Genomic DNA, 21,643 nt, shown 5'->3' on the forward strand with positions numbered 1-21,643 from the left:
ATGGGCACCAAACTCTGAAATATTTTTAGAGCTCCATCACTCTCCATACCTCCACTGTAACTATCATAGTTCTTAGAACATTGATGTTCAGTATGTCCTCCAGTGTTACCATGGCAGGTGTGGCAGTACTTAGATAAGGACTCAACATCAACAACTCCTCCATTCTCCAGAGAAGTAGCACTTACAACACCATTCAAGGAACGATGTTCTTGATGTGGCCCTGTCCCATCAAGCGCAACAGCAGTGTCCCTAGTTTCGCTACTATTTACAGTTTCTTCTACAGCACATTTCATAGATGCTTTAGACACAACTGTGAAGGCACCTAAAAGTATTTTTATGTACTTGCTGAACCTACTGGGAAGAGAAGGAAGGTCCATCAAACCACAAAACCTTCGAGCAGCCTTTTTTGCTCTTCCTATTGCACACATTGCATCACTAGCTTCAAATTCACATCATATAAATTATTCACAATCTTCAAAGCCATTTTCGAGGTAGATTTATTGCAGGATCTACAGAGAACAACAACTTTCCTCGCAAAATCCTTCCTGCTACTCTGTTGTTCAACTATTTCCAGACAGTCTACACCATCAAATTGTTTACATTTCGCCACTTCCTTTATCAAGGAAAATAGGATGCCCACATCAACAACAATAAGTCCACCACAAACAGTTTCATTGTTAACATAAAAATTTGAATCAACGGGAGGTGTGCCATGTGGAAGTTCCTTCCCTGAAGAACTGATACATAGGTTACTTTGAACAGTGTGGCTTGCTTTGTTTGTCATCTGGTTACCACAGAATCTCCTTTTATTGAGTTTCTTGATGTGTGGCATAGTTTGTATTTATCACTGAAGGATATGTACTTCCACAAATATATGTAGCACTTGGGCAGCTACCATTCAGTATCAAGTGAACAAACTGCTCCGCAAAACAATAGTAAATACTGGTAAAGGTAATCACTAACAGACACAAGAAACCTGCACTGTTACCAATATATACAATGTATCAAATGTATAATCGCTGGAAACAGAAAGTTCACAGTTCTTTTCGAAATAATACATGGGTTCTGCAACAGAAATAACGGGGGCGTGGCAGCATAATTTTAAAATTTGTTATATATAGGTCGTTTTTCATTTGAAACCCTATAATATATATCTATGTAATCAGGAAATTCTATAGCATTTAATAAGTTATAGAATTCAGTACTGTCATTAAAGAAAATTCGATTTTTCCACCATTTATAAGTATCTTTTATAAGTTCTTCTCCATCAAAATCTCTTAAGCTATATATGTTTGGATTGGAATAACGAACTTCTTCCGTTCTGAAAATTTCTCATGTCCAATTAGCTATGTAGCTTTGTTAAAAATTTCTTTTAATTTCTTTATACTTACTTTATTGTCTATTTTATATTTAGGCTTGCTATTTTCAAAATTAATTAAACAATATGTTTGCAATAAAATATTTTTATTCTCTTTGTTTACATCTTCTGGCTTCATTTTTATTGTTGTATATGTTGTATTATTGGAATCATCAACCAATATTTGAACTAATTCAATCAATTTATGACTACCTTAGAGAGCAAATTTTTCCCACATTTTTTCTTTAAGTGTTCTAATTGATGTTTCTACAACAATTGCTCTTAATGTAGTAGAAGTTCAAAAGTAGTCATTACTACATTTTTATTCATATGTTCTTGAAAATCTTTATTATAAAATTCTTTTTCATTATCTTTTTATAAATTTCTTGGCTATCTCTGCTTTAAAACTTTTTCAAAACAACCAGCTATGTTTCAACCTGTTTTACCACAAGCATATTCTTAAAAAAACACCGATTATAGTTAATAAACATGTATATCCATCTATATCTTCTGAATTGCTTTTAAATTACCTGAATCCATTTTTCCTAGATTGGCTACCTATAAATCATCTATACCAAATGAAGTAACATATCTTCTTGTGAAATTTTTCACAAACAGTTTATGTAATTCACTTATATTTTCATCACCAATATTTACGCCTTTCGCAACAAAAGCCTTTTAAAAAAGTTACTCTTTCTAGTTTTTCAAATTGAACAAATTCCTCCAAAATATTTTCTCCCATTTTTAATATTTTTTTCTCTTTGGAGGATGGATATCAGTAATTTTTCACATTTTAAACACAAAACATGATTTTCTGGAAGCTGATTAATGTTGTTCATTCATGTAAATAAAAATTATTTTCAAATTTTTAAATAATATGATTTTATGACTTTTATTTCATTTTCTGTTTTTTCTAATTCAATTATTATTTTCTTCTGTGGTCAATACTGGGTACCTTAGTGTTATTTCTTTTGTAGTGAAATGGCTAGACAAAGTCTGAACGAAGCAGAAATACTGCAGATTCCTGAAGATTCATGTTTTGATGTTTCTTCAGATGATTTTGAGTATGGTGGTGACACAGATGCAGAAGATTCATGGGTTCATCCTGAACCCAGAACCAGTCAGTGCCTCCCTGAAACAGGTCATCCTGTGCAGGGTGGCAGCTCAACAGAGGAATTAGACTTGAGTGACATTACCTGTGATGAAAGTGATGATGCTGCAATTATTACTGAACCTCCACATTCCTTGACAAGTTCTGCTGCTCAGACTGATGGCACAGCAATAACACAGGGCCAATATCAGTTCACTAAATGTGGAAGTGAACATAGGAAATTTAGTGGCAGTGTTTTGGACAAAATGTTCCAGTAAATTTAAGTTCCCCATCTGAGACATTTTCACTGTTTTTTTTCTGACGCTTTTCTCAATTTCGTAGTTGCACAGTCTATCATGTACACTATTGAGAGAAGAGCAGCTCTCAGTCTGAACTTACAGGAGCTGGAAGTTTTTATTGATGTACTAATTATAATGGGATTCCATTCTCTTCTGAGCATTCGCCAGTATTGGTCAACTGACCCCAAATTTCACATACCAAGAATTGCAAATATAATGTCACTGAAACGATTTCTAAAAATTGTTCGTCAATTGCATCTGAATGACAGTGAAAAGATGCCCAGTAAAGGCGCTACAGGCTATGACAAACTCATAAAGTAAGACCACTTTTGAATCATGTGAATGTAGTTTTCAGAGAATCATTCAGTGCAAGTACACTCCTTCCAGTAGATGAAAGTATGATAGCATTCAAACACAGGAACCCCCTCAAGCAGTACATGCCACTCAAACCAATAAAGTGTAGCTACAGAGTTTTTGCTATATGCTGCCCTGTAACAGGATACATGTTGGAATTTCAGATTTATGAAGGAAACACTGATGAACGTAACACACCCCTAGGGAGAAAGTTGTAATGTCACTTTCATCATCATTCCAAAATCATGGATACTATCATTGTTTCTCCAGCTTCTCTCTTATATCTAAATTGTTGTAGAACATTATTTTCGGGCGTGGGACGATTTTATCTTCGAGGAGGTAGTTCCCAAAGGGAATTCTTTCAACCAATAAAGAACTTATTATGGGGGAATCTGACTTCGCTATGTCAGAAGATGTGTCTGTAACAAAATGGAAAGACAGGGGCAACTACTCAGACACTGTTGCAAGCAGGATGCACAATCCTACAGAGGAAACATCAAGACAAGAGGTGGAGGAAGGAAATGATTCCTTGCCCTCAAGCCATAGCTAATTACAACCACTATGTGGATGGTGTAGAGACATTTGACCAACATCATGCATCATACAATGTAGCGTGGAAGCCTAGGCATGGCTGGATGAAAATTTTTTATTACTTTATAAATGCAGCAGTAGTGAATTCCTATGTTCTGTGCAAAGAAACAAGGAAACTAGCCATGTGCTACAAACAGCAATCACATTTAACATTCCAGAACATACTGACAAATGATCTAGTAGGTACTTTTTGTTTCAAATCAAGGACAGCAACAGCTAAATAATGAAAAGTGTGAGGTGATCCACATGAGTTCCAAAAGAAATCCGTTGGAATTCGATTACTCGATAAGTAGTACAATTCTCAATGCTGCCAATTCAGCTAAGTATCGGGGTGTTAAAATTACAAGCAACTTCAGTTGGAAAGACTACATTGGTAATATTGTGGGGAAGGCGAGCCAAAGGTTGCGTTTCATTGGCAGGACACTTAGAAGATGCAACAAGTCCACTAAAGAGACAGCTTACACTAAACTCGTTCGTGCTCTGTTAGAATATTGCTGCACGGTGTGGGATCCTTAGCAGGTGGGATTGATGGAGGACATCGAAAGGGTGCAAAAAAGGGCAGCTCGTTTTGTATTATCATGTATTAGATGAGAGAGTGTGGCAGATATGATAACACGAGTTGGGATGGAAGTCATTAAAGCAAAGACTTTTTCGTCATGGCGAAATCTATTTACGAACTTTCAGTCATCAACTTTCTCTTCCGAATGCGAAAATGTTTTGTTGAGGCCAACCTACATAGGTAGGAATGATCATCAAAATAAAATAAGAGAAATCAGAGCTCGAACAGAAAGGCTTAGATGTTAGTTTTTCCCGCGCGCTGTTTGGGAGGGGAATGGTAGAAAGATAGTAGGATTGAGGTTCGATGAACCCTCCGCCAAGCACTTAAATGTGAATTGCAGATTAATCATGTAGATGTATATGTAGATGTAGATACTACACAAAAAATTCCTTATTAGTAAGAATAAAACACACATCACTTCCAAGGTCAGCTTGACTCCTACTACCACAGCACAAATGCTTGTGAAAGAGACTTCAAGAAGGTACGCAATGTGCAGTACCCGAGCAAAACCAAAAAGAAATTCTCTTAATTGTAGTTCCTGCAAGGTAGCACTTTGCAAGCAATGCTTTGCATCATTTCACAGTGTGAAAGGAGTGAGTGTTATTGGATGAACCTTTCTTAGTTATCAAAATAATTTTGGAAGATGGATATGCTCAATTTAGTTAGAAAGGTAAAATTTTTATTTTCAAAGAAAAATTGTTTTGAAAATGTGAATTTTGTTCAAAGTATTTGTTTTAATGTCAAACCAGAATTAAAATGGTTTACCTCTTACAAGAGATGATTTCATTAATATATGAGTTAAATAAATAACTCTAAAGATAGTGGACGAAAATCAACCACAAAACATTTCGGTAATGTAAGTGTCCTTAAATTGATTGTGGTCGATTTATAATAATTAAATTTTGTTTGTTAGTGTAAGACGCCACATTTTCGTTTCCATTTGTAAATAGAAACTTGGTAATATTCGTGTCTGCTGCTTTGTAAGAAAAAATTTCTGTGCCCTATAAAGGGATAAAATTCATTGAACTTTATGTTGTTCTTTATTGTTCAATAAACAGTCTTTATAATCTTGTAAAAACATTTTATTTTTAACAGCGCATTTCGTTATTTCTTTGGATTTTTGTCTTCTTTATCAACAATTTAATAAGTTTTTATTTTTCTCTTACACCACAAAATTCTTCCATTACTTTTTTTTAACTATCATCTTTCATTTTTGCTACTTTTATACCAACCTGAGATATATAATAAATATTGTTTTCTGGATAATCACTAGTATCAAAACAATGATTGATTACATATCTTCAAAAGACTTTCATTTTTAATATATATATAACTGTAGGATCTTGGTAACAAGGTTCTATATTTTATCCATATTTTAGTTTCATAACATTATAGTAAAAGTCATACATTATTTCTTTCGATGCAATGCAGCCATTCCAATAGGTTTATTGAAAATGACTTTAGTTTTATTCAATTGAATAGAAAAGAAATTTTAACTACACATTGTTCTATTTTTAAAATTTTATTTAGCCATCAAATTATAATATTTATTCTGTTTTGAAACTACTTTTATGTTTACTGTGTTTCTTACATTTTCCTTCGTTTTTCCAAGCAGTCAATTAATCATAAATTTAAAATTAACTTTTTATTTTCATCCTTATTCCTGTGTTTAAATGTATATCCGTTTTTAACCAATCACATTCGTCATGTTTTAAAACTATATGTTTTTTTATAATCTTTAATCCTAGAGATGGATATTGTTTAAGATTTCTATAATGGGTGACATAACTATATCTATTATCTTACGTAATTAATAAATTTTTCAATACTTCTTGGTCTTATTTTCTTTTTACATGCTAATGGTGAATCTTATAATTGTAAATCATGTAATTCTTTCAGATATGCTAAATAAACTTCAAACATACAAATTCAAAAGCATAATCCATTTGAGAAGCACTTTTTAGAATCAAAAGTATTTGCTTCATCCCATTCATATTCACCACCATACAGTAAATTTTGTCTCATACTCTTGCCATATAAATTATTTGCTTCTAAATATATTAAATAATTCGATATAATATTTTTATCAAAATTTTTCAAATATTTTTTAGTTACTTCAACATATTTTTTGCTGCATTGCGATATACCACTTCTTATTCAATTTTCAGTCATTACATGAAGGTTTGACATATTTTCACATTAAATGATCTTAATGACGAATTTTTCAATTAAATACATTAGTACTTTTTAAATGATACTAAAAATTAAGATAAGATAAAAAATGGAAGGGAATTTTCTTAGTATGAAAGCCATTTTCTTACATAATTTATTACAAGTACTAGGTGCAACTACATCATTAGCAGGCAGTACATAACTGGTTCACACTAAAGACAATATGATACACAATAAGGGGAAAAGTCATAATTCAGCAATGAATGAGAAATGAAATTAAGAAAATTAAAAAAATATTAAAAATAATAAACCTTGACAGTCGTTTTTATTAATAATTATTTACCTAATATACAAAAAATTTGTATATGTTAAAGTTACTTTTGAGATTTCTGATAATGTTGGTACTCATTGGATTTGTATCATAAAACAAATATTACAAACTCATTTTTTATTCATTTGGTGGAATATAACAGAAGAATTAATTAATTATTTGGGAAAAACGTATTTCCTTAATAATGTTGGAAGCATACAAAATTGTGATGAATTTATTTGCCCTCATTTATGTTTATACACATTAAAACCCTTATCAGAAAATTCTAAATATCAAGATATTTTAAATACACTAAATGGACGGTTTTAGTAATAAAATGAAAGTAATAAATGCAGAAATCGAATCAAAACTTTCATGCCTATAATCAAATTTGCACCACAGTAAGACCTATGCGAATTTTTAGGTGGAAGATTAGTAGAAGTGAGTAATTCAGCTGGTGTTTATGTTGCTGTTACCAAACAATATATAGAAACAGAATCAGAATATCGCATCACATCAGAACATCTTATCACAAAAAGTGAATATACAAGTATTGTAACAAGTCATTAATCATACTACTAAGAAACCTTAGTGAATTCTATACAGAAATAAATAGGAAAACCTAATACCTGATTATTATAAATGAATGGATTTAACTATATATGTTACCCAATAAAATAATTGTAAACACAAAATAAGTGATAAATAACTGTATCTGCATTTATGACTGGAGATGAAAAAGGAACATACAATTTCAAGTATTCTTTTCTTATTAAAGAATTTGTTGTTACTGTTAAAATATAAACAAAGACTTCTCATTTAATTATATCATTACTTTGGTGAGTGTGTTTGATAACCTTTATGGAATAATACCTACCACCCAGTCAATAAAAATTTTGCATTATCAAATTTTAGATTCATATGACAAATATAAAGTTAAATCTGTTCAAGTTGATTTCAAACAATTTTATTTGGTGAATTGTTGTTAGAATGGAGCCTAATAATTACTTAATTTGTATTCTATATAAATGCATTCATTTCTTAAGAATCTCAACAGTGCTAACACTTTTAATCTATTTATAACTTTTTAACTATAGTACTAAACAGTGAAAAAATCTGTTTGGAAGTCAACAATGCATTCAAATTTTTGTCAAACAGATATCTTAGTTAATGGACATAATTGTAATTATACTTAATAAGAAAATACTAAATTAATCTATAAATGAATTAAAAAATTTAGAAAAAAAGACTTTCATGATACTGATTCATAGATTCAAAAATCCTTGTTTTTAACAAATCTTACGGATTTTTCTAAAATCTGATTAATTTTTTTGTTATACAAAAGTATTTAAAATACAAAAGCATTTCTCATTTATAATTGTAAGGAATTTAGGTTTAGTTCCACCTCTCAACAACAAAATGTAGTTAATTGTAAAACTGACATAGTTAAAAATTTTATATAGATTTAATGAAATTATTATTTTTATAACAAATTTTGATTTAAAATGTTATTAAATCATTTCTAAAGTAAATTATAAAGTTGTGCCATTGAAATCCTTCAAAAAATATTATTTTCATCGGTGTTATTTGTTTCTAAATCTTGAAATTTGTTAAGAATAAAAACAAATCAAGAATATTTGGTTAACAAATTACTGGAGCATCTGATTTTAAATATTTTTATATGAAACCATAAGAGCTGTCTGTCAATGGGAATAAACGTTATACTAAACAAACATTCCATCATATGCTTTAAAATGAATATTAATTAATTTGAAAACAATAATTTTTTCAAGTTCTTGCGTACTAATTTTTGATTAGCTGGTTCAGTTTTATTATTAAAGCTTAAAAATGCTGCAAGCTATCTTTTGTGTCTACATATATATTTTAACATCTCTCTCGATAATAACTTTACTTAAAATCTTACCTTCTTTAATATATGTATTAGGTATTATAGAACCAATTAATTTCTATAAATTTTTAAACAGTAGTGCCCCAAAGGAATTTTTGTTGTTTCTTAGTCACAACATAACTTATTATTTTCTGATGTTATGTTAATTAATATACAGTAGAACAGAAAGTTAAAACATTTTTATAATTGTCTTGTATGGGTACACTTAATATTTTTGAGAACTGATCGCTTAACTGAATTACCCAACTCATTTATAATTCATAAATTATTATTGGAGTAAAAACAGTCAAGTAGAATCAGAACCAAAAAAGAATTTGTAAGAAGAAATTAAAAACAAACATAGCTAAAAAGCTAACCTCCTCACAAACAGGGCATGAGGGCCCAATGGTCTGACTGGTCGCCATGACATCCTGCGCTTATTGGTGTTACTGAGTGTGTATATGGAGAAAAATAAACAAAATAAGCCTTTGTCTAATTCTCTTGCATGTTTAATAACTGATCGAAGCAGATATGGAAAAAGAAAACTAATGATTCATTACTATATCTTTGGGTGTGGTTTGTTAAAATGAGATACAATTAATCGTTTATATATTTATACTAAGAGTTTCGATCAACCAACATACTTCCAGGTTATAAACAGATGCAAAAGAATTGAAAATAAAAAAAATTGAAAAAATTGCTACTAATATTGAAAATAATAATGACATTATACCATTAGATGAATCTGAAGAGAATCTGGTTGTTATATTTGATGATTTAACTCTGGAAATTTGTGATATAATTAAAGAAAATTTTTACAGAGGCAGAGATAAAGAAGTAGATTGTTTCTGTTTAGCGCAAACCTACTCAGTAATAGCGAAACCATTAGTAAGATACAATTTAAATCTTTTAAGTATTTTTAGACAAGTTGATATAAATTTAAACCATACATACCATGAATTTATTGGAAGCTATTTAAAATTTAATGAATTTAGAGAAATATGCAGGAAATATTGGAATCATGATGAATTTGGTCTTATTACAGTAGATATTTACAAGAAATGCTAATGATAGAAAATACAGAAATAAAATAAAAGGCTTTTAAAAACATGAAAACAAATGTTAAACATAAAAGTTAAACATCAGACATAAATAAAAATTATTAATCTTTTTTATCCTCAATTAATGTGTTCAAAATCAGACTGTCCTAAATGATCAGTGTACAATATGAAGGTTGTTAACAGAGCTAAACAAAATAGAATTATAAAGAAACAACTGAAAAGAGAATTTAAAAAATGGATGAAATAACCTAGAACAGAGAATGAAAAATTTAAAAAAAGCACCAAACGTTACTGAAACAGTCAAAGATATAAGAAATAAAGTTTCAGAAGTAGCTGAAGAAAATCAGAAGTTGGCAAACAAATTGTTCCTTATCATCATCAACAACATTGTTATTTAAAATAAATTTATGATATACCAACTATTAAACAATATTATAAGGCTTATACTTTAAGCAAATCAGAAATATGAGATTTATTGAATCAAGGAATTAAAGATAGAAGAGGGTTAAAAGACACAATTCAAGATGGTGTTAAAAAGATTTAACTGTAACTGAAAGAGTGCTAGATTATTTCAGAAACAGTGAAGATAGGTTTTTGGATTAAGACCTATTGGTACGTTTACATTTGTCAGTAAATTACCTGTACAGTATTATGGAGATAAATTAACTATTGGTAAAATTACATCTGAAACAACAGACAGATTAATGAAACGCTTGATTAAAACCAGATTACTATGATGACTTGTATACAAGATTTACTGGTTCTGATTTCTCAAATTGTATGGTGATGTTTCTCCATTCAAGGGCGTTATATTCCCATAATAATTCAAACATCTTAAAATCAAGTAAAATAATAAGTATACAGATTTCGTGATGGACATCATTGCCAATTTCTTACAAGCACTAAATCACAGTAAAGTGAGGATGAGGAAAGATGGAAAGGCTTCTTAAAAAAATATACAGAAATACTTTTCGAATAAATTTGGATGGATCATGTCCATCAAATTATCTACAGATTAGCAGTAAACCATGTAGAAGAAGTAGCTGGAAATAAAAGTTATAATGAAAAAGTTGGAACAACAAAAATGTTACCAAATAAAGTATGTGATTTTATTATTAATAATCCAAAAGGAATACCTAATTTAATTAGATTTTTTAATAACATACCTCACACTTTTGGAAATAAGAAAAATATGGGAGAGGATTAATTAATACTTTCATTAATAAATTACCATTTGAAATGTATATTCCTGGTTATAATTAATGTGGAACAGAAACAATATTAGAAGAAAGATTAGCTACATGTGATAGAGGTTTAAATCCATTAGATGAAGCTTGCAAAAATATGATATTACACATGGAAATAATAAAGATTTATAAAAAAATTCCATGGAGCTTATAAAGAACTTCAATTAATGGCAAAAGAATGATTGAATGCTGAAGATCATTTAGTGATTAATTAGCACCAGTGGAAGGTAGAGGACTAATGTGTGAAAAATTAGGACTGGGCACAGCCTTGACTGCTTCAGCTGGCACTGGCCTCAATGATAATGGATGGGGATTGTAAATGTTTTTGGTAAGATATTTTTATTACATTCTTATAAAATTTTAATCTTTATAAATGAACAAAGTTGAAACCTATCAATTTCTTCTCTTCCTGTTATTAACCTTCCGTCGGGCGCGGATGTTCAAATTGATACACCTCGAAGTTTACTGCAAATTATTTGTGGCAGCACTGACGCCTACTCGCTAGTAGCTAGCCTTTTGCGAACGCTTGTCGTTGTTGTGAGCTTCAGTGTCTATACTACTGCTCTGTTGTCGATATATGTGCTGATTGATCAGTCTGATACACTGCGCCCGTTTATGTTGCATTTTAACAATTCATTTCTTTGGTTGTCAACATAACTTAGTAAGTAGTACAACGTTAATATACAATGTGTAATGCACTTATTTTCATTTTCGACCATTTAATCGTCAGTTAAGAATGTTTGAGTATCAGCTATCAAATTGATACACTGCGCCTGACTGCATTATTTTATAGGAATTTTATCATTTTAGGTGTGAGACACTTGATCATTGCAGGCTACACTTAGACGTACAACCTCCTTGACCGAAATTATGATACAGAAATAAAAAAAATGTTGTTCAAAGAGATAATGATGAAGTTCAAGAGCATTTTGAAGATGAAGTAGACACAGATTGTGATGATGCAGTTGAAGTTCGGCAGGAAGATTCAGAAACAGAGGAAAACGACAGTGAAAAGGATGAGGAAGTACTTGAAGAAATCCAGCATTATTATACTGGAAGGGACAAAGATACAAATTGGAATAAAGTTCCACCATCGCATAGAGTACATTTCAGGGCACACAATATTATTTGAAAGTTACCTTGCCCTATAGGTGCGGCGAAGGCATTGACAACGCCTTTGGAATGTTGGAATTGCCTCATAGATGACGACATTTTGTCGATTATAGTTCTGTATACCAATCAGGATATTGAGAGCATCAAAGCTTCTTTTTAGCGAGAGAGAGACGTAAAACCTATAGATATTATTGAAGTAAAAGCTTTCATTGGTCTTCTGTTTTGGCTGGTGTTAACAAAAGTAACAGACAAAGCTGAGAAGATCTGTGGGGAAGTGATGGGGATGGAATTGAAAAATTTCGTCTCATTATGAACATAAAACGTTTCGAATTCATCATGCAGAGCGTTAGATTTGACAATCATGTGACTCGCAATGAAAGGAGAAAATTAGACAAGATAACAGTAATTCAGGAAATATTTTCTCTGTTTGTACAGAATTGCCAGGAATCCTGCGCCCTCGGAGAAAACGTTACAGTAGATGAGAAACTTGAAGGATCCCATGGAAGGTGCAGTTTTCGCCAATACATACCTAGCAAACCAAACAAATATGGAAGTAAGATAGATGCTCTTGTGGATTCCCAAGTATTTTATCTCTATAACCTGGAAACATACGCTGGGCTGCAGCCAGAAGGATGTACCACGTTAGCAATAAACCTTCAGATGTTGTTCTGCGACTATGTGAACCAATTTATCAGTCAGGTCGAAATGTACCAGCACACAATTGGTTTACTAGTATTGGTTTGATAAAAGAGCTAAGAAGAAAAATCTTTCTTTTGTTGGGACAATGAAGAAAAACAAGCGTGAGATTCCTCTGGAGTTTGCTACTAGTAAAGGCAGGGCTGTCCATAGTTCACTTTTTGGCTTCAAGAAAGGCTGTACTCTAGTTTCCTACATTCCTAAAAAGGGGAAGTGTGTTATCTTGGCATCAAGTTTGAATGAAGATTATTCAGTAGATGCTGACACTGGAGATAAACAGAATCCATCCATTGTAACATTTTACAATAGCATCAAAGTTGGAGTCGACATTACGGATAAGTAGACTGCTTCATACAATGTAGCAAGAAATGTGTGCCATTGGCCCCTGGTCATATTTTTTGCAATGACCAATATGAGTGGAATCAATTCACAAGTAATTTACAATGGCAACAACGAGAATTTTATCCGAAGAAAAGGATTCCTGAAGCAACTCTCACATGCATTAGTTCTACCTCACTTGGATCGTAGATGCTTGGACACCTCAGGAATTCACAGAGATCTTCAACTGTGGCTACAACAATATAGGTCAACGTGTGAAGAAGAAACAGAAGACACAAGCAGAAACGAAGAACAAGGGACTGGGATCTAGAGGAAAAGGAGTAATACCCACACAGAAAAAAAAGCGACTGACAAAACACTGTTGCAAAATGGGTCAGAAGCCTATCTGTTCAATACACATTGAACCTTTTTTGCTCTGAATGCGGAAAAATTCCGCATTTGTTACCACAGTCAAAAAGTGACGATGAAACAAATGAATTAGTTGTAACATCAGTGTTGTTCTGCTCCAGTGTCATAATAGCCTTTCTGTAAGGATAATTGTCATTTGTAATGTGTTTCATTAGTGAAATATAATAAAGAAGCAAATGAAAAAGCGACGTTTTTATCATTTGTTACTAAAGCCCAACATTGATGATAAGAAATCTGAATGATGAATATTTCTACTGCAGTTGTGCTTGTATGTCATCTTTGTCTTTCTTTAAATATATTTGGCACTTATAATATGTTTTGTGAACAGAATTTAATAAATGATCTCGTGAATAAACGGTGCGACAAGTACCGCGCCCGACAGAAGGTTAAGAAAAGTAAAGATAATTTAAATATTCCTAATATAAATATGGGATATGGTTGGATTCAACCAAATCTTGCTCAATTATATATGAAATTTAAAACAGTTCAAATTGAGCGATGAGATTACCATACACATGACAAAACATGAAATAAAAAGTTAATTCATAATTATGTCACACCAAATAATTTTTTAAGGTCAATCAATTCATTTCATGGTTTCAGACAAGTAACACAATTAACAGAAAACATTGATATAAATCCATATAATTCCATTACAAATCGTCCTGTTTACTTTATAGATATGAATTGAAGATAAATATTGTAGTATATCAAAAAATGAGCATGGAAAATATGTGCTGCTTTCAATGATAAAATTCCTGATGATAGTTTAGTTCATATAATTTTTATGAAAAATAACTTACAATGTTCAATGTGCACTACTGCCTGCAAAGTCTTACAAAATATTTTTAATTTTTATTTTTATTTGTTGATGTTGAGTAATAAACTTCTAAAAATAATATATCAACTTCTACATATATTTATTATGTTTTACAAACTACAATAATCATAATATTTTTTGTAAATATAATTATCGGAATAAAGAAGTAGTATAATAAATGAGAATAGAAGCTTTCGAAATGTGGTGCTACAGAAGAATGTTGAAGATTAGGCGGGTAGATCACGTAACTAATGAGGAGGTACTGAACAGGATTGGGGAGAAGAGAAGTTTGTGGCACAACTTGACTAGAAGAAGGGATCGGTTGGTACGACATGTTCTGAGACATCGAGGGATCACCAATTTAGTATTGGAGGGCAGTGTGGAGGGTAAAAATCGTAGAGGGAGACCAAGAGACGAATACACTAAGCAGATTCAGAAGGATGTAGGTTGCAGTAGGTACTGGGAGATGAAGGAGCTTCCACAGGATAGATTAGCATGGAGAGCTGCATCAAACCAGTCTCATGACTGAAGACCACAACAACAACAACAACATAATAAGTGATCATGGTTTTATGATAAATGAGAAATTTTTACCGTCATCAAAAAGAGAGAATTTGACTTTTCCCTTTCTTCGCACATATCTACAATATTTCACTTATAATTAATAATAAATTGTCAATTTAGTTTCATATACTCACCTCCCTTTTTACTTTTCAAATGGTCAATTGTTAAAAATGATTTGAAATAATTTTTGCCAGTGTTACATTTAACTTTATTTTCTTTTGGTTTATTAAATATTTGTTCCTGAAGTTAAATTCATAGTATATATAGGTCATATTTTGTATTCGTTACAATACATTACATTATTAAAATGCAAAACCAAATTGAACACTAATTTATAAGATTTTATGTTATAATTTATACAGAAAAAATTATTAGTTTTTTAAAACTGAAAAATGTCAAAATTAAAGAATTGAATAAATCAAGAAATTAAAAAATGTTGAAAATTAGTAATTGATTGGAAACGTGTTTATATATTTAAGATTTTATCACAAAAAATTAATTTTGTATATTAAATTAAAGGATAATGGAAAATTGGGCCCACACTCATGAAGTATTTTGATTGCCCAATTTTTCGTCTACTTCCACAGATTAAGTGTACAAAAAAACATTAAGCGATTGTCAACTCTACAAAAAACAACTGTAATGTCAGACAAGTGTTGAAAATGGAAACAATCATTCATCCCATACTCCAAGGTGCTTTCCATTGGACTTTGTGAGCAGCAGTAAAGTGTATGCCCTCTGTGAGCCTGATATTCGTGTGGCATACTCCATACAGGTCTGCTGCGGTCATCTTCTGGTACCTGTTCACATTTCTCAATGAAAGACCATGAGAGTTCTTGCAGATTCTGTAGTGGAATAGTATGCCCATGAACACATATGTGAAGCAGATCTCACATATGCAAAATGGGGTTTAGGTTGGTACTACCCACTGGCGTTTTTATTACTTCAATGTCCAAGGTTCCATGTGATACTGCTGCTGAAGGACATGGAACCTGGTATTAGAAGGAATTTATGGCTAGTATTGGATGCAATAGCTACCATATAGTCCTACAGGATCTGTGCCATGTTCAGTCTGGACATCGACAAGATCCATATGGCTGTCAAACTGAAGCCTCACACAACATCACAGAACCTTGGAAATCTCAACTTCCTGGACAGTTCTTGAGAGTTACATCTCTCCATGGGTCTCTGCACACAAATACGGCCATCGTCTTGGGTCAGAGGCTACCTAGACATGTCTGTGAATAACACATTCGCCACTAACGAAGTTTCCGCTTGACATGGGAATGGCGAAACTCAAGGCAAGCTGCAATTTACTGTTGTGTCAAGCAGGGTACTCGAACAGGACGTCACGGTCTTAAGGTCCTTTCTCGTAACCTGTCCTTTACAATCTCATCGGACTCAGCGGCTCGAGTGGTCCTTCTGAGATCCTCTAGTGCCTTGGCAGTGTTTATACGACGCTACAGCGCAAAGGTGGCCAGATATCGGTCTTCACGTAGTGTTGTAATGCGTAGGAACCCTTCTCCAACTCGCCTTATGTAGAGACCTGTCTCCTTGTAACATATCCACAAGCTATTTATGACACATGGAGAGGCACTGTCATCGGCAGCAACACGACTGTAAGTCCGTCCTTTTTTGATCAAACACATTCCCTTTGCAACTTTTACTGCATTGCATGTGCTTAGTTGAACACAACGCCCACAAATAACTACTGCATCCGTGTACCTCATTAGATAACAGTGTGACACCAACCCTCACTTCCTTTTGAGGGCTCACCTGACACTGTAATGCATAACACAGCCAATAGCTGGCGAATGATTTGAATTTTCGCCTACATTGAAAGCTAAGATCTCAAGCTATGCAATGAGACCATATATACTGCCTGTATCAAAAGAGATTTAACCTGCCACACGTGTTCCCCTAATTCTTTTGAACAGTATGTTTGTTTTATGTGGTGATCCCACTTACTTCTATATTTTTATGAGAGCCTCTGTTTCTAGTTAATAATGGAACAGTAGTGGATCTCTTAGCCTGCTTACGTGCAGCATGTTATACTTGTTTACACTCAGGGTCAACTTCCAGTGCCGGCGACAATCATCGATCCACTAGATGTTTTCCTGCATTTCTTCTTGTGTTGCTATCTTCCCACGGACAATAGCATAGTCAGAATGTAGTTACATAGAGCTTCCAACGTTATCTACTAGATCATGTGTATACACTCTAAACAGCAATGAGCCTGTAATGCTTCCTTCCTTGTAGTACTTCAGAAATTACCTTTACTTCTGCCCAACGTCTAAATGATGGTGTCATGTTGTGAAAACAAATAACTGGAGTAAGGTCGTTGATGAAGGACGGTCTCAGTACTGCAGCGTCTCTTTGAGGGCTACCACAGGCCAAGCAACGGTTCGCACCCACGAGCTGGTTAAGTTCTCCTCTGAGCGGGTTGGCTGAGGGATCGTGACAGGCAGTGACGGTTCGCTTCGCCCCTTCCCCTCTCCCACCCACAACTCCCCCTCCCCCCTTACCCCTCATACAGACTCTCGCGCTTCAATATTGCATTTCTCGCGCTCGTCGGCTGTCAGGCTTTGCAGCGCCTCCTCTGCCACAACCCGCCCGACAGCCCCTCTCATTTCCCCGACAACGCCACTGTCTGCATTCATCATCTGCCAGCAGCAAGTGCTACCGAAGTGAAATTGCATCCTGGTAAACGCACAGTGTCGCAGGTAGACATGTAGCTTATCACAAGCTGAAGAGAAAATACTGTTAATATCCTTACTCTTTCTGATATACGCAGTGGAAGTTTTTTTACGTATGCCGCGTAAAATATTTTTAGTAATTTTGTGATTTTGTCTTTTTACATTTCAAAACAAGAAAAAGAGAAAAAAGAAAGAGAGAAGTTGAATCTAAAACGAGTATTTCTTCTGTCTAGCATCGGTTTACGGAGTAAATGATAGAATTCACTGTATTGGTTTACTGGAACCTATAACCGGTTAATGTTCCATTACCATTCTCAGATCTCAGAAAAGCATCGACTCAGAGGACTTCGCATTCGCAAAAGAGGAAAGGGAAATATTTACAAGTAGCATGTTCCGCGTCACTGCTTTCTTAAGACCAGAGTATGGCCTTCAAGCAGAAACAGATTTTCTGTGCTAATAAATTAGTATGTTTAGCCATCGCTACCACAGGTCTCCTCCAAACATGAAGTAGACGCCATTTCATTAGTTATATTTTGTCAGGGGATAATGGTTAAGACTGTACTTAACACGGCGTTGTTAAAGCGAATGAGTCTGAATACATTTGATGACAGATTCACCGCTGTTTATCTTAATGATCCCTCTCCTCTCGTGGCGCATGGAGGATCTTGGGTGACGATTGCTTTGGATTTAGGATAATATACAGTACGTAAAAGAAACAAGAGCGGACTGTAAGAATGAAAGAAAAACGAAGTGGTTGGATTAAAAGGAGTGTAAGACAGGAATACAGTCTTTCACCGCTACTGTTAGGTATTATATAGAAAACAAGCATTGATGGAAATAAAAGCAGTACTGAGCAGTGGGATCCAAATTAAGGGTCGTAGGACTGACACGTAAGATTCGCTGATGACATTGCCATTCTCAGTGGAAGTGAAGAAGAATCACAGGACCTGTTAAATGAAATGAACAGTCTAATGATTACAGGATAAATGAGATTGGTGAAAAATTTAACCTCGAAATTTGTGACCAAGAAGTACGTGAAGTGCGTATATTCTCCTACCTTTGAAGCTAAATATCATATGACGGACGAAGCAAAGACGACATAAAAAACATCCTAGTCCGGCCCAAGAGGGCATCCCTGGCCAAAAGAAGTCTAATAGTGTCAAGTGTGGGGCACAAATTTAGGAAAACACTTCCGAGAATATACGTTTGGACCACAGAATTGTACGGTAATGAGTCATAGACTGAAAGATGGTTCAAATGGCTCTGAGCACTATGGAACTTAACATCTGAAGTCATCAGTACCCTAGAACGTAGAAGTACTTAAACCTAACTAACCTAAGGACATCACACACATCCATGCCCGAGGCAGGACTCGAACCTGTGACCGTAGCAGCAGCGCGGTTCCGGACTGAGGCGCCTAGAACCGCTCGATCACCTCAGACGGCTCTACAGGCAGCATCAAATAGTTTCCGATACCAGGTTAACTGAGCAATTATAGCATAGACAGCTCTTGAGTGAAAACTTCGATATATTGTTATTGGCTGATAGAAACAATGCCGATAAGTCACTGCTAGTTTCAAGCTACAATTCTGAAATGCGTAATCAGACACTCATCATAGCTTGTGCTAAGTTGCCGAACCCATTACCAAAAAGAGTACAAAACGGATTATCTATGACAGAAATCTCGCTCTAATATTATCCAAATCGACCTATTTGAACCAGCGTTTCTCGGTCCTGACATGCACGATTTCCATGTGGATTTTAGATGATTCAGAAATCTCAGTTTACATACAAAAATCGTGTTCGTCTTTCTTGAAAGTTTGTGTGCACTTTGCGGAACTCCACTGTCAAATGAAATCATTATTCCTCAAAAGATTCACATCTGTTCAGAGCTCATAATACACGCGTCCGAACACGGTGAAGGGTGAACTTCAAGCTGAACTGTAGACTTCGCAAAGGAGTTCTTTATTCTACAAAATACACAGAACATAGCGTCTTCTGACTGGCAGGCACACATCATAACCAATCCAATGTTAGTATAAAGTCGCGCAATCCTCTTTTACAGTTGACCAACTACAACCTTGTAGCTTTATGTGCAGTTGCTTACAATAACAAATTTAAAAAATCCACAAATATCAAAATAATCCATTCTTTAAATAACTGAATTGCAGTACACTATTTCTTGTTTCGCACTACCGTTAACTGGCTAACTGCAATTCACAAATTTCCCCTGAGAGTCTGATTCACTCTCTGCACAGACGCAACCTGACGCTATGATATACTCACTTAATAAACGAGACATTTATTACATTACCTTCCATTCACACCATCATTCACACTAGTAATTAAACATATTTCATACGAAATAATTAATAAAAGTCTTAATGAACACAAAAGATAAAATTTCATTTTCTAAATACTTAGGAGACTTAGGAGTTTGGTGTGTAAGATGCTGGAGGCTTAGGAGTTTGGTGTGTAAGATGATGGTAGCTTTCGGCCACGGCCGAAACTAAGGGAACCCCTGCTGGATGACAGCGCAAATCTGTAACGCTATAATCATACAAGCGCTGCTTGTTATCGTCTGACTTACAGAGACGCTAGAGAAGGTGCTACGACTCACGACGTATTTCGTTAGTTTTAGTACTTTACAAGCCCTTGAGCACTTCTCTCACCGGTCGCAGGTTCGAATCCTGCCTCGGGCTTGGATGTGTGTGATGTCCTTAGGTTAGTTAGGTTTAAGTAGTTCTAAGTTCTAGGGGACTTATGACCACAGCAGTTGAGTCCCATAGTGCTCAGAGCCATTTTTTTTTTACTTCTCTCACCGCAGTAATACGTCCATCACGAGTAGCGATAGAAGTAAGCAGCAGCATTAGAGCCACCGCCAACTAAAGCTCCTGCGAGAGCGCGTGGACAAGCAATGGTCGCTGAATCAAATATAATTACAGCAGCAAAAGCAGCTGGTCCAACACCTGCTGTCACCATTGAATCGCGAACCAATATAGCTGCTTAAATTGGGGCGCGTTCGGTCCCGACCGGTATCCGAGGTAAAGTAGTTTCGGACTTGCTTGTAAGTGGTCTTTGACGTCATTTCGTGGCTACCGAGGCACTGTTCGCAGGTACGAAGCATGTACACAGCAAGAATGCCGCAGCTGCGATATGACACGCTGTGGATATGATGTATAAATATTTCCACGAATGGAATTGCAACGACAAAATATTGTTTTATTAAGGGTTGTAAATACTCAAGTCAAAATAAGAAGTAAATTTTTATTTTTATTATTAGTTTCTGCTACACACAAGCCATTTTCCAATCATAAAAACATTGCTGAATAGTGTAATTGCCTGATGGCTCAACATGATGAAGTACGAGGTGCATTCAAGTTCTAAGGCCTCCGATTTTTTTTCTAATTAACTACTCACCCGAAATCGATGAAACTGGCGTTACTTCTCGACGTAATCGCCCTGCAGACGTACACTTTTTTCACAACGCTGACGCCTTGAGTCGATGGCAGCGGCGAAGGCTTCTTTAGGAGTCTGTTTTGACCACTGGAAAATCGCTGAGGCAATAGCAGCACAGCTGGTGAATGTGCGGCCATGGAGAGTGCCTTCCATTGTTGGAAAAAACCAAAAGTCACTAGGAGCCAGGTCAAGTAAGTAGGAAGCATGAGGAATCACTTCAAAGTTGTTATCACGAAGAAACTGTTGCGTAACGTTAGCTCGATGTGCGGGTGCGTTGTCTTGGTGAAACAGCACACTCGCAGCCGTTCCCGGACGTTTTTGTTGCAATGCAGGAAGGAATTTGTTCTTCAAAACATTTTCGTAGGATGCACCTGTTACCGCAGTGCCCTTTGGAACGCAGTGGGTAAGGATTACGCTCTCACTGTCCCAGAACATGGACACCATCATTTTTTCAGCACTGGCGGTTACCCGAAATTTTTTTGGTGGCGGTGAATCTGTGTGCTTCCATTGAGCTGACTGGTGCTTTGTTTCTGGATTGAAAAATGGCATCCACGTCTCATCTATTGTCACAACCGACGAAAAGAAAGTCCCATTCATGCTGTCGTTGCGTGTCAACAATG

This window comes from Schistocerca americana, chromosome 7, assembly GCF_021461395.2.
Source record: "Schistocerca americana isolate TAMUIC-IGC-003095 chromosome 7, iqSchAmer2.1, whole genome shotgun sequence".
Lineage (NCBI taxonomy): Eukaryota > Metazoa > Arthropoda > Insecta > Orthoptera > Acrididae > Schistocerca > Schistocerca americana.